Here is a 15,391-nt window from a genome sequence, read left to right on the forward strand (position 1 = left end):
AAACAAATGTCTGCATTTTGGAAATGTCCTTCAGAAAACTTAAGGAAACTTCTGATGGATGCATAAAAAACAGGAACCTGGAGACATTTTCAACCTGAAAAACATATATAGAGAAAGTCATTATTTTTATAACCAACATCCGTGGTATGTGAAGTTTAAGCCGAGTAAAACCATGTACCAAATACCTACCTCCTTGAAGCAGTTTACCATTCCCAGGCCCTGGATAAGGTATTGTTTAAAGCCAGCCAGGAGAGGAGAATCAAGAGAGTGTTTTCTGTAAAGTCCAGCCAGGGCAACTCTTTTTTGGAGAGCTTTTAGATTACCTTTAACTGACACCCTGTAGAAATAAGACACATGGACAATTACATGTATTATAAGTGTTTCCGTTTTCTTAGTTGGCTTCTGGGAGAAAATGGCTTTAGATGTGGCCCCGTGTGAATATGTATATCTACCAATTAACTGACATCCTAATTAAGGCTACATTTTTTCTTGTCTCTGTGAAACAAAATCATTTTTTATACATACAACGTGCAAATAAAAAATAAAGCACTAGAAACCCTATTGAGCAGAGAGTCTTACTGTTCTCCATCTTCCCCTTCCTCCTCCGCTTCTGCTTCAGTTTCTGGAGCAGCCTCTGGCATCTCTTCCTCCTGGACAGCAGCCTCTTGCTCAGGGCCACTGGAATACAGGTAGAATCTTTTCAACATGCTTTTACATAATATGTTGTAACAATGATTTCAAAAAGAAACTACAGAAGCCTTACAAATTAAAAATATCTCACCTTGCCAATGTGTCTTCAGGCTTCCCACGTACAAAAAGGCCCAAGGACTCTAGCAGTCTTACAACCGCTATCCTGTTTGCCTCACCAGACACGATCTCTATTCTGTTGTAATCCACGATGACCCCGTTCTTCAGGTGATTCATCATGTCCTTTCTCGCCTGTTGAGAGGCCATCGTGATCTCCTCTGCCGTGGCGTGCTTCATACACGCCCTCTTCAAGTGAGCAGGAAGCTGATCAAAAGTATTCAGGCACATCTTGCACACCAGGGGAATCCTCGTGGGGTTTCCTTTGAAAATAAATAATATAATTTGTGTATAGAAACAAGCTAAGACTGATTTCTTAAATTATCCTTAATTTTCTCTCTCATAGTTTGAGCATAATGATTTTATTGTATTGCTCATTGCTCCAAAATAAATAATGGTTTCATAAAAAAAGTGAACATTCTCATCTATATTCATTTGCAGTTACACTATTGCAATTAATCTGTATCCATTCTGCATTCATATCTACTAGAAAGAGCTCTCAATTAATTAAATGCCCCATTGAACTGGCCCTGATTATACAATGCAAGGAGAAGTCTTCTAAGCCAATACTTGTAACCAGAAAGAGGCTGTATTTCAATTACACAATATACAAAACAACACCATTTAACACAAAGATATATTCCACACCTCAGCATGCACATGATGAGATTCTTGATATTAGATTAGTAAAAACAATATCAATGCACTGAGAGATGCTTAAGAATAAAGATGCATCTGCCTGACTGCATATTTGTTTTAAAAGGTTATCAGCAAATGCATTTAAAAGTAAAAATGTAAAGTCTTACCTCTTGATCGTGGTGGTGATTCAATAACCAGGACCTTAGTCAAGTCTCAGAGTTACTGTACCTCCTGTCTTGTTATAATTTAATTTAAAAACATGGTTAAGCATGGGTTTAAGGTATATTAAAGTATATTCAACAGTGCAGGTGCATCCAAAGAAATCCAAGCCCTCGGAAAGAATTACCATTTCCAAAGATGTCTAGTTTCAAGCATTAACATCCAAAGTACCCGTCTTAGCTGGGGCAGATAGTTTGCCAAGCCATCTGAAAGAATTACCATTTCCAAAGATGTCTGTTGTAGCCAGGTTCAATCATTACCATCCAAAGTATCGGTCTTCCCTTGGGGCAAGGGAGTTTCCTGTGTGTCTAGGATGTGTACTTCCCTTAAATAAAGGATGAATATGGGTACCATAGGTATTAAATCTCTCAAAGCTCAGAGTAAACTAAAAAACCCTTGGTAAGTGTGTTATAACATGGATGGGTATTTATAGTCCAGTGCCTTCTATTTGGTGTCCCCTGAAGGCATTTTGAACCCAGCAGGTGACACTGATTTAGTTTTATTTGGCCCTGATTATGCAATAAAGGATAAGTAACCAGAAAGAGGTGGTATTTCGATTTTACAGTATATAAAACAATACATATATTCCACAGCTCAGCATGCACATGGTGAGATTCTTGATATTAGATTAGTAAAAAATACCAAGGCACTGAGGCTTATTAATAAAGATGCTTTTGACTGACTGGACCTTGGGGCAAGGTGTGTAAATTACAACAGACATCTTTGGAAATGGTAATTCTTTCTGAGGGCCTGGGAAACTCTATTTCTTTGGATGCACCTGCACTGTTGAATATACTTTAAACCCATGCTTAGCCATGTTTTTAAAATTAAATTATAACGAATTTTGTGTTTGATAATGGTAGCAAAGGCTTCCTCCACCCACTGCTTTGCCAAAGGGGAGTGCTGTTTTCTGGGAGGGGTGGAGTCTTTGCTCGGGGTAACTTTCTGCTGAGTGCAATATACCTTTCACTTTTCACCTGCAATCGAGACAGGAGGTACAGTAACTCTGAGACTTGACTAAGGTCCTGGATATTGAATCACCACTACGATCAAGAGGTAAGACTTTACATTTTTACTTTTAAATACATTTGCTGATAACCTTTTAAAACTAATATGCAGTCAGGCAGATGCATCTTTATTCTTAAGCGTCTCTCAGTGCATTGATATTTTTTTTCTAATCTAATATCAAGAATCTCATCATGTGCATGCCACGGTGTGGAATATATCTTTGTGTTAAATGGTATTGTTTTGTATATTGTACAATTGAAATAAAGCCTCTTTCTGGTAACAAGTATTGGCTTAGAAGACTTCTCCTTGCATTGTATAATCAGGGCCAGTTCAATGGGGCATTTAATTTATTTAGAGTTCTTTCTAGTATTTAAGAATAAATATTAAATTTATGGTGTATTAAATAAAGGGTGAATATGGGTACCATAGGTATTAAACCTCTATAATCTCAGGGTTAAAATAAAAAAAAAACAAGGTGAATGAGGTGTAACATGGATTACATTGATTATTTAGTAGAACTTTAACTTTAGTAGAAAGTGGCTTTCAACAGCCATCTTTGGAAATGGTCAGTCTTTTAGACACCTGGGGAGAAGGTACAGAGTAATTTACACACCTTCCTGCTACCACGATCAGAGCAGTATTAGATTCAACTTGTAATTTATTGAAAGCCCAGTTTTTAACAATCATTTTCATTTTAACTTACTTTTTTCAAAGAAGGATCTGAGGTTCACTTCTTGAATTAAATCTTTTGACAAGAGGTAAGACTTCTATTTTACATTTAAACCCATGTTTAGCTGTGTTTTTTAGATTCAACTGAACCAATTTCTGTGTGTGATAATGTCCTTGAATTCTGACAACATCACACTAAATTACATGATATGAAACAGCTAACGTTTCTAGAGATTAAGTTTCTGGGATGCTTCTCATTACTTTGCATTACCAGGGACAGTTTAATTCACCTTGTACAGTATTGAAAGACCAAGATGCTTTTTTTAAAGTTATTTAACATTTTATAGAACTTTGTCTACTATGGCAACATGATAAGCTTTTGCACCTACCTGCCCCCGAGAGAAGGCCAATGCTTTCTAAATTGATGGTTCCCTACAGTAGACTGTACCTTATCTTCTAAGGCAATGTATATTGACCCAAATCAGTTTTGGAATCCAATCTACTGACGAGATGGAGCACATCCTTTTTTGGATACAGATTCATTGCAATAATGTAACTGCAAATGAATATAGATGAGCATGTATGTTTGTTCATATACAGTGGCAGGAGCAGTCTCTCATTGCAGTGAATTTTCAGGGCCAATTCATCTCTCCATCTTATACTGAATATGAAAGGTAGCTGTGTCTATATGGACTCCTCACTAGTTGGAATTTGTATATATTCCAGTGTTCCCTCAGCCAGTCCTTCTGTTGTAATTCAATTTATCTTATAACATTCCTTCCCCACTTCTAGGACCAGCAGTTTTTGAACTCCACAATGGCTCCTATTGGAAAGTCTGTGACTGAGACCAAGTAAGAGTTCACTTTTTTATATTAAGCCATTATTTCATTTGGAGCAATGAGCAAGTCTGATATAAATACAATAAAATCATTATGCTCAAACTATGAGAGAGAAAATTAAGGATAATTTAAGAAATCAGTCTTAGCTTGTTTCTATACACAAATTATATTATTTATTTTCAAAGGAAACCTGCAAGGATTCCCCTGGTGTGCAAGGTGTGCCTGAATACTTTTGATCAGCTTCCTGCTCACTTGAAGAGGGCGTGTATGAAGCACGCCACGGCAGAGGAGATCAGGATGGCCTCTCAACAGGCGAGGAAGGACATGATAAATCACCTGAAGAACGGGGTCATCGTGGATTACAACAGAATAGAGATCGTGTCTGGTGAGACAAACAGGACAGTGGTTGTAAGACTGCTGGAGTCCTTGGGCCTTTTTGTACGTGGGAAGCCTGGTAAATGATTTGAACTAATTTAACGTCATATTCGGGAAATCCAGAGAACGTCTTCACACTTGTCGTGGCTGTTGCAGGAAACACCTGTTGAATCTCACTCGGGATTTCTTGAGAGATCATTCAGCGAGCAAGTCGCAATTAGGAGATAATTTGGTATTTCTTAAGAGAACTCAGAGAACAACAGCACCGATAAATGCTGGGGAGACAGGTAGTTTTTTTGTAATCAGATTCCAATGTCGAATACTGTGTATGAGAGCTTACTGTACGTAACTTTCCTTTTCTCACATTTTCTGACGACTATTCCGAAGGGGCACCCTGTCAACTCCTAATACTTTCAAAAAATCTGTCTGCGTGTTTGATTATTGTCATTTAATTTTAAAAAAAGTTCAATGTTGATTATAACTAAAGAAATTAATGATCACAAACAAAAAAAGGGCTGAAGATGCGAGTCGCTTTTGTATTAGAGCTGGATGACACGAGCTTATAAATAAAAAACGTTTTCCTCCAATAAATCATACATTTTGTTCCATCCTTCTTACTATACTTCTCTCTTGTAGTAGTAAAGCATTTTGATTGAAACCGAACAATACATTAAAGGTTTCATCTATACACTTATACTTACGCTGCTGTGCAGCGGAGCCTGATACACCCCAGTGGGCAAAAGACGTATAATATATGTCTTAAACGCATACCTTAGACGTATAAATGTGGTCTGCAATTCGTCTAGAATGAAATTCTAATATACGTCTATTGTTATACGTCAATTATACGTCTATGATTAGATGTTCATTATACATAAATGGTTGGAGTTCTATTATATGGATAAATTTAGAGGTCTATTATACGGATAACTTTAGAGGACTATTATACGTATAACTTTAGAGGTCTATTATACGTATAACTTTAGAGGTCTATTATATGTATATGGTTAGAGGTCTATTATACGGATAACTTTAGAGGTCTATTATACGTATATGGTTAGAGGTCTATTATACGGATAACTTTAGAGGTCTAATATACGTATATGGTTAGAGGTCTATTATACGGATAACTTTAGAGGTCTATTATACGTTTATGAGTAGAGGTCTATTATACATCAAAGATAGGTTTTACTGGTGTAGAAACTAGTAAATCAAGCCAATGATTTGGTTTAGAAATTTATTCAGAAAATACACATTCACACCTGAAAAATATGTATTTCAAATTATACATTGTATACAATCGATCAACAATCAACATATGGGTGAAGAAAGATGTGAAGACGGGGTTTTGAATTTAATCTTTTCTGTAGGGGGTTTAGACTTCCAAGTCACAAGCAGGGGTTTATGGCAGGAAAGGGGGTTAACTGATAAGGATTGCAGATGCCAGCTAGGAACCCCCCTGGGTGTAATGTTAAACTGACCATTTGCCCAGAACATCATAAACTGGCCAAATACCATGAACCCCCCTCTTTACCATCAGACCGAGTGACGTCAGAAACGGAGAAGAAAACTGTATATAACCCAAAAGTTTGTAACAGTACGGGGAACAATACTTCGGTTTTGTTGTTTCTTGCGGGAAACAAGACTTCGGCTTTATTGTTCCTTGCATGCAATAAACTCATCTGTTTTACTTCATCTCGGGATCAAGAACCTTATTTTTTCTGTTACAACATGGGCAATAATCATAAAAAACACAACTAGTCTTAAACTTCAGCTACAAATTCTACTAACATGGCAATATACAGTATAGTAATGACAAACACTAATTACATTAACGCACTAAAACAAAAACACATTTTGATTCAAATATAAATTTTAAAATGCACAACTTCTACATTTCCAAGAAAAAAAATATTACAATGGAAATTAAGACGATTTTTGTCCACCATTTGCAAACCCTGTCTAATTGTCCTAACAATTAGAACCAGAAACTTATTATTTTCAGTGTCCAGATCTCCTGGCCCCCTGCCTTGCATATGCATTCTTCAAGTAATGCATTTTGTGCTCCTTAATTTCTTTTAATGTCGATGTAGGGTGGGACTATATTTATTACTATATTTAGTATACACGTGTAAATAAAGTAATTACTGCAAAAATAATTTACTTCGTGCACGATGCAGATTGCTGTATACTCCTAGTTGCGGCACACAAGACATTAACAGTAAAAAGCCTCAGGGACTGTGTCAGATGTGTTTTCGACGTTCTATATGCATTTATTAATGTTGTCGATTTTACGGTTGCAATTCGACGTTGATTATACGTCGTGACAACGTATATATAAGTATAGCCGTATTTTCGCCGTGATATATACGTATATTCGACGAATCACTGCCCACTGGGACGGTGCCGTCCGGTTTCAGCCGCACAGACACATCTGGACCCCCACTGAACGATCAGCAATCAATAACATTTGAACGATATAAGCTCCTGCGCTCCGGATCATGTGAGAGAGAAGGCACTGAAAAAGTCGTGTGAAAGTGGATTTTGCACCTGCGCCAGTGCTGTAGTGGTATCATACAGATGCCCATACAAATCCACCATAAAATATTGCTCTGCCCGTTGGTGGATTAGGTATGCATGCTATATTTCAATTTAAATATAAATTGAACCTATTAAAAATTCGATCTTAGATTCAAAATCGATTAATGTAAAAACTGATAAAGCTAAGGCTTTTTTTCAGGGCTATATCTACTTTTTTTTTAAAGAAGTCTATCGCAATTGTGAAAATTACATAAGGTGTACCAGCACAGGGAGTGAGAATGACCTCAGTCCGGCTCCCAGCAGAATCCGTCCTGGTTTGGTCACTGTCAGACTGTTTGGATCGCAACGTGGAAAAAAAAAATCGCTCTCATCGTGTGACTTCAACTAGAGGAAGGGAAGATCTCATGTTTAAAAAAAATTAGGACTGAAGATAACGTGAACTGAATCCGGGGCCTCACACTTATCAAATTATAAAATAATAATTATTAAAATATCAGGTTGTTTTATGCAGCATTTTGTGCATAGTACGTCGTATTTATCTAACAATAGAACAACAGCCTACCTCAAGGAGGGATTCACACGCAGTCTGGGGTATTTTCCCCTTTACATTTTTGCGATTTTATATCGAACCTGTTATACTCCCAAAAGTGCAGAGTAGCTTGTACTGTGTGCCCTGTTTGCCTTTGTAAGCATTTGATTAAAAAATAAGTTCACAATACGATAAAAACAGAGAAAGCACAAATGTAATAATATAACTATACAAAATCAATACCAAATCATAAAGCCAATTAAGTGCCTAACTTTTGAAAACAGACAACACTTTATCTACAAAAAACTTGACATTGGTATCTATTTTTGAATTACAAAGCAGATAGAGCAGTCCCTGAATTCAAAGACCAGATTAGTTAAAATCCCTTCCACCAATTTAGATTGATCTCGGTCAGAACAAGACCATCAGACGTGAAGGGAATTCGGAACAGGAGCCTCTGCTTCATCATTTATTGAGCTTCTGATCAACATGTGAGTGATAGTTATTTATTGTCTTTGATTAAAGTACACAAAAGTCGCCTTCCTTCGAGCCGGAGTCGAATCAGCAACCTTAGGATTCCCAGGTGTTCCTACTACAGTCCTCCGCTCTACCATCTGAGCTATCGAAGGGATAACAGGAGCTGTTTCCTCGCACACACTGCACAATGTAGTGAAATGTTCCAGGTTATTTAAATCCCAGTAAGACATCAAGTTTCCAACTCTTTTCCTTAGTCTTGGTTACCTTGAATTTAAGCTACGAACCAGGATTCTACTGTATACACTTCCGGGGATATTACAAAATGTTTGGTGTGCCATCAATCATTACAGGTGGAAATTGACTCTTTTCTTTCTCGAGGGATCATATTAAACCTTTCATTTGGATCGAGAAGAGGATCGGCATGAGACACAAAACATACCTGTCTTTTTTCTTAAAATTGAAGAATTCTTTAACTTAAGACTACAACGAACTCGGCCGCAGAAATCAGTCCACAGCTCCTTAATTAACCTGTTCTTCACTTCAAGGAACCCAATCCTGCGCCCTCTAGAGGTTACTGAAATAGAGGACAGACTGAAATGAAGACATTCAGAAGCAGACTAAGGGGAACACTGGATCTACATTAGAATATTACCCTTTATAGTGGGAATAAAATTGTCGCGACATAATGAATTTACGCATCAGTTGCTTGGAATATCATTGTAATATTTAATTTGCTTTCCTGTCACACCACTTTTATTAATTATGAAGTTTATCAATACACATTTATTTAAAACAATGTCATTTATTATTAATACACTTTCATTCCATTCTTATTAGAAGCTGTATCACAGATAATGCATGTAAAGCCTTCAGTATGCGATTGTGAGTTCAGTTATCCCAGGGAGTGAAGAGAACTGAAATTAAGTGAAATAACATTTAAATAGAGTGTAAATCTTCAAAGTTATCTCTCACTTCAGAATATTTACAAGAACTTACGAGGCGTGGGGTTTAAACCCACGTTGACATTTGTTTATTAGACCTTAAATCCCACGCCTTAACCACTCGGCCATCCTGGTCAATAGCAATTTTCTCTCCGTTCTTTAAAATTTCAATATGATTCAACAAGTTAAAAAAATAAACCACGGCCCTTTCACAGAAACGTATCCCGTTCTGCCGCGCACCAAACAGGGGTACTTAGCACTGTACTAAAGAGGAGTTGTTTACTGTCAGCAGACATTTCCTCATTTCAAAAGACGTTTTCGCCTGCTCTCAGCTTTTTAAAGACGGTCATAAACGCTCAAGAAGTAATTAATTTCAGTTTGAAGTCTGTTTCTTTTGTCTCCGCTCTTGATGAAGAAAAGCCGTGCGTGGGAGACTCCCTCTCTGAAGAAGTTTGCCGTCACCCTGCAAGAGAGAAGATCCATCATTCACCGAGGCAACCACTGAGACAATTAACATTAAACACGTGAAATGCGAGATGCTTTCTACCTAGGGATTTTATCGTTTCTCCTTTGTCAGAAGTGGGATGTAAACAATGGTCTCCAGGAAAAGCTGCAACCTAAACGCAACGCCTTAGACCACCAATACGGAATTATATTTTATTTCTTTCTACTTGTTGAAAAGAAAAAAAGTGAAATCATGTAATGAGGGAAATGTCTTTTTTTCCATGGGAAAAACTAGTACGAGGAAAGTTTATTGAGCAGCGCTCAATAAAAACGATCAGAAACCGAAAGCGCTTCTTATGCGGATCAGTATATTCCGATGCCGGTGATTCTGCAGAAGAAATAAGAAAAGCTGAACTCAAAGCACTGTGCTGCCATTACGGCTACTGTGTCTGCAGCTGCTTTAAGATCTACTCACACCGTGTTGCCATTAAGGCTACATAGTTAAAAAAAACATATCGTCATCTTTTTGAACGTGATTATTAGACACCCGTTAAATCTCCACCGAGGTTTCTTGAGAAATCGTTCAGCGAGCGAGTATTAAAAAACTACGTCGCTTCCATCCCCTGCTGTCACTGTAAACTCGGACGTGATGTTCTGCAGATGTGCAGTGTGCCTTTCCTCTTGTCGTATTCAAGAGTACTCACTGTGATTTAATTTAGATGATTACGTGGAGTAGAGTGACAAGATCTACTTGAACATTTTCGGTTTGTGAAATGAAACACTAAATACACTACTGTAAATACAAGTAATGGACATTTAAAATAACCACAGTACAGATAGAAGAGTGAAAGATAAGAGACTACTGAGAATGACTTTCACAACTGACTTAAGACCAGCACAACCGCCCGAACAGGGACTTGAACCCTGGGCCCTCAGATTAAAAGTCTGATGCGCTACCGACTGAGCTATCCGGGCTCTGAAAGAAAAGCGACACTGTCGGGATCCTCGCAAGTCACGTGTCTCTTGTGCTGAAGAGCAGTCATACCTGACCCGTCTGGAATGACCACTGACAGACTTTATCATGAAGCGACGGCACCACTCCCAGTAGAATGAGTGAGAAATACAGCATGACATTGGTAGTTAAGGGGCTCTCACAATCCATCTTTCCTCACATTCCTGATTTTTTTCAATAGCATTTTGACTTTTTTTCACATTCAGATTTTTTTCACATTTAATAAAATCTTTTAATCAACAACATTAAAAAGAAAACAAATGGAACATTTTTTGGAACAATAATTAAAAAAAAACTTTCAATGCCTTGGTTGTATACGTGTGCACACCCTTTATAAAGGGAGTTGCAACAGTGCTGAAATTTAAAGAGCATTTCTGTAGAGAAAACAGCATTTTTTCTGCCTTGATGTTAAGCTTAGGGAGCCTGTCTTTTAGAAATTCTATTTCTTAACACCTTGCACAGCCTCCCGACAGACTAACGAATATTTTTGTAGAAATTGGCTCACACACCGGAAGACACTAACGTTTATTTACATTAGAGTATGTAAAACTCAGGCTTTAACAGATGTTCATGATGTTTCACACGGGGTGTTACCTGTTGTAGTGTTTCAAAAGATGTGTTAGCGGACCACAAATTATCTTGAAAAGATTTGGGTTTGTACTGGCGGATTCAAACCCGACTCAATTATTTGGAAGGCGCTTGTACCACCAACGCACTTCCGAGAAGCACCTGCAAATTATCACAATCCTCTCTCTCACCAACAAAGTTATAGAGACACATACGTCCAATGAAAACTAATTTTATTCACTCAAGGCTCCACTCTTTTGTTGTGATTTCATTTTAATTGATATTAGCTTTGATAAGGTGTCGTTTTTGCCTCTTAAAGTCTGCTCCTTTCTTCCTGGTATAGAAATAACATGTTCCATCTTTGTTTAAAAACACCACTAAAAGTAAATTATTCAGCTCTAACGCCTGTGTGCATTGACAAGACATCTCAAAAGGACTTATCAAATAAGAACACGATCCTGCCTGTTACCATTCCTGTGGTTGGGGCGTTGTTTCACCCTTTTATGTTCTTCTACAATATTTGCAGACAGGGCTTTATCACTCGAGTTGTACAGAACAAGTGTGCATCGGCCCATGAAAATAATCAGTAGTGCTGTTTTTCTATGCATAGTTTAATCAAGAGCACTTAAAAGATGCAAAAAGCTTTCAAATAAAACAGAATTGAAAGACAGTCGAGTAAGGAGGTAGAAAAAAGCACTCCCGCGTCTGGGAATTAACCACCGTCGCACGTGTGACTGGATACAAAAATAATAGATTAATTTGTGCCCAGTCTCTTGAAGCTTCGATGCGATTATTTTTCCTTCCTTATTTCTTCATTCCCATGCATTTACTCTGTAGTAGAGGAAACGCACAAGTGGGAAACTGCAGGCATTCTTCGTGAGTGGTGGATTGTGATCAGTGAGCATCTGGACAAGTCTGTTCCATTACCTTTTCCATCGGGGATGTAGCTCAGTGGTAGAGTGCATGCTTCGCATGTATGAGGTCCCGGGTTCAATCCCTGGTATCTCCAGGTGCTTTATATTACAGTACTCACATCGCAATCTTCTGTTGAGTGAGAACTCTTTGCTTGTGTTCAGAGAGAGCCAGGTTTACACAATTAAATGCAGGCACACTCGACGTGCTGCAGAGTTGCGCTGCTGTTTTAAATGTACCTCATTTAGTTCTGTTAAATCCTAAATTATTTGAACTAATAATTTAGTTCAAATTCAGGAAATCCTGAGATTGCTTCACACTTGTCATGGCTGTTGCAGAAAACACCTGTTGAATCTCACCCAGGATTTCTTGAGAGATCATTCAGCGAGTGAATCCTCCTTCTAAACTCCGCACTAAACTGAAAGCTTCACGAACTCCTCACTGCTTGTCCTGTACTGTTACAAGTGCTTTCGTGTAGATGTGAAACACTGCCATAAACACACTTTGAACTTTTTCCGTTTGTTAAGGAAAATGCAAAAGAGCATGACAAGTATTGAACGTATAAAATATCCATGGCACAACTCGAGAAAGTACTGAAGGACTACACATCGACTTTTGATGATTACAAGAGATTCAAGAAACACAATCGTCCGCAGCTGGGTTTGGATCCTGAACTCTAGAGTTAAAAGAACATAAGCGACGGATATGACCTATAAACTCTCTCATTATAGTTTATGAAATAAAACAATTTCTTAATAAATTCTAACTGTTGATAGACGATTTATTGAATTTTAACAAAATCACAATGACAAACTTTTTCGGTTAAACTGTTATTCACATACTCTAACGTAAATAAACGTTAGTGTCTTCCGGTGTGTGAGCCAATTTCTCCAACAAATATTTGTTAGTCTGTCGGGAGGCTGTGCAAGGTGTCAAGAAATAGAATTTCGAAAAGACAGGCTCCCTAAGCTTAACATCAAGGCTGTTTTCTCTACAGAAATGCTCTTTAAATTTCAGCACTGTTGCAACTCCCTTTATAAAGGGTGTGCACACGTATACAACCAAGGCATTGAAATATTTTTTTTTAATTATTGTTCCAAAAAACGTTCCATTTGTTTTCTTTTTAATGTTGTTGATTAAAAGATTTTATTAAATGAGAAAAAAATCTGAATGTGAAAAAAGGTCCAAATGCTATTGAAAAAAATCAGTAATGTGAGGAAAGATGGATTATGGGAGCCCCTTAACTACCAATGTCATGCTGTATTTCTCACTCATTCTACTGGGAGTGGTGCAGTCGCTTCATGATAAAGTCTTTCAGTGGTCATTCCAGACGGGTCAGGTATGACTGCTCTTCGGAACAAGAGACACGTGACTTGCGAGGATCCCGACAGTGTCGATTTTCTTTCAGAGCCCGGATAGCTCAGTCGGTAGAGCATCAGACTTTTAATCTGAGGGCCCAGGGTTCAAGTCCCTGTTCGGGCGGATGTGCTGTTCTTAAGTCTATTGTGAATGTCATTCTAAATAGTCTTTAATCTTTCACTCTTCTAGCTGTACTTGGTTATTTTAAATGTCCATTACTTGTATTTACAGTAGTGTATTTAGTGTTTCATTTCACAAACCGAAAATGTTCAAGTAGATCTTGTCACTCTACTCCACGTAATCATCTAAATTAAATCACAGTAGAGTACGGAACACGCAGTGAGGAGCTCACACAGTGAGTACTCTTGAATACGACAAGAGGAAAGGCACACTGCACATCTGCAGAACATCACGTCCGAGTTTACAGTGACAGCAGAGGTTGGAAGCGAAGTAGTTTTTTAATACTCGCTCACTGAAGATCTCTCAAGAAACCTCGGTGGAGATTTAACGGGTGTCTAATAATCACGTTCAAAAAGGTGACGATAAGTTTTTTTTTTAACTAGGTAGCCTTAATGGCAACACGGTGTGAGTAGATCTTAAAGCAGCTGCAGAGTACCCGTAATGGCAACACAGTGCTTTGAGTTCGGCTTTTCTTATTTCTTCTGCAGAACCAGTGGAATCGGAATATACTGATCCGCATAAGAAGCGCTTTCGGGTTCTGATCATTTTTATTGAGCGCTGCTCTAAGTACCACAGGCAAGATGGCTGGTGGTCTTAGGCGTTGCGTTCAGGTCGCAGTTAACCCTGGAGACGTTTGTTAAAATCTCACTTCTAATAAAGAGGTCTTTCTCCTTAGAGTAGAAACGATAGAAGCCTTAAGCGGGAAAAAAATCACAACATCTCGCATTTCACGTGTTTAATGTTAACTGTCTCACTGGTTGCCTCGGTGATTGATGGCTCTTCTCCCTCGCAGGATGACGGCAAACTTCTTCAGAGAGGGAATCTCCCACGCACGGCTTTTCTTTATCAAGAGCTGAGACAACAGAAACAGACTTCCAACTGACATGAATTACTTCTTGAGCGTTTATGACTGTCTTGAAAAGCTGAGAGCAGGTGAAAAAGTCTTTGGAAATGAGGCAATGACTGCTGACAGTAAACAGAGCTGACGCTCAGCTGCAGACAAGCGCTCCTCGTTAGTATAGTGCTGAGTACCCCCGCTTGTTGCGCGGGAGACTGGGGTACGTTTCTGTGACAGGTCGCTGGTTTAATTTTTTAACAACCTGACTTCACTTAAAAAGTGTGTACTGTGTCCTATGTTTCGGACTTCTTACAGCGGTAGAATATGGAGATCATCTCCAGCTTTGAGCTCAACTGCAACAAGAAGTCATGCTAAATGTAGTATAGTGAGTAGACATCGCGAGACAACAGAACGAGAGAGTAGAAGGCAGGAATATATGGTGTAAGGGCATGATCTGTGTAGTTAACAAAATAGTTAAAATAATATAAAAACGTATTTTTATTAAGATACAAAACATTTATTGCAACGAGAGATGAGTGCTTGACGGACTCAAAGCGGGCAGAACACTGCAGATTTTAGTTCTCTTGCTGGTAGAAACGAACTTTTGAATTTTAGGACTTTTCGTTTAGCTAGCGCCATGGAAGATATGGCAGCCGCGCCGAGAAGCTTTGCTTATGCCCAGCTTTTTCCACCGCTTCCACTGAACCTCGGAGCTCCGGATTTGTATACGGAATACAAGATATGGATGGAGTCGTACAGATTTTTTTTAAATAGCCAGTGGATCTACAGAAGCTCAGGATGCTGTGAGACGTGCTACATTACTGCACTGTATCGGGGCTCCCGTGCAGCGGATTTTTGCCAACCTCCCTGGAGAAAATGACTGTAGCTGTCTCAGACGCTTCCTTTACACCGCGGAGAAAAGTGGTTTTAGAACGGCATAAATTTAGGCAGAGAACTTAGTCTCAGGACGAATCTGTTGATGCTTTTGTAACTGCACTAAGAGAACTGGCTAAATCTTGTGACTTTGGAGTATTGGAA

At 38.4% G+C, this 15,391-nt stretch overlaps 3 non-coding genes across 3 annotated transcripts; 2 read left to right on the plus strand and 1 right to left on the minus strand.

Annotated features, from left to right (window-relative positions):
* Nucleotides 1–10,387: 10,387 nt before the first annotated feature.
* Nucleotides 10,388–10,460, minus strand: trnak-uuu (transfer RNA lysine (anticodon UUU)). The gene has a single exon. It is a non-coding gene; the product is annotated as a tRNA-Lys (tRNA).
* Nucleotides 10,461–12,001: 1,541 nt separating this feature from the next.
* Nucleotides 12,002–12,073, plus strand: trnaa-cgc (transfer RNA alanine (anticodon CGC)). The gene has a single exon. It is a non-coding gene; the product is annotated as a tRNA-Ala (tRNA).
* Nucleotides 12,074–13,385: 1,312 nt separating this feature from the next.
* trnak-uuu (transfer RNA lysine (anticodon UUU)) lies at nt 13,386–13,458 on the plus strand. The gene has a single exon. It is a non-coding gene; the product is annotated as a tRNA-Lys (tRNA).
* Nucleotides 13,459–15,391: the final 1,933 nt, after the last annotated feature.

Source organism: Lepisosteus oculatus, chromosome 14 (assembly GCF_040954835.1).
Source record: "Lepisosteus oculatus isolate fLepOcu1 chromosome 14, fLepOcu1.hap2, whole genome shotgun sequence".
NCBI lineage: Eukaryota > Metazoa > Chordata > Actinopteri > Semionotiformes > Lepisosteidae > Lepisosteus > Lepisosteus oculatus.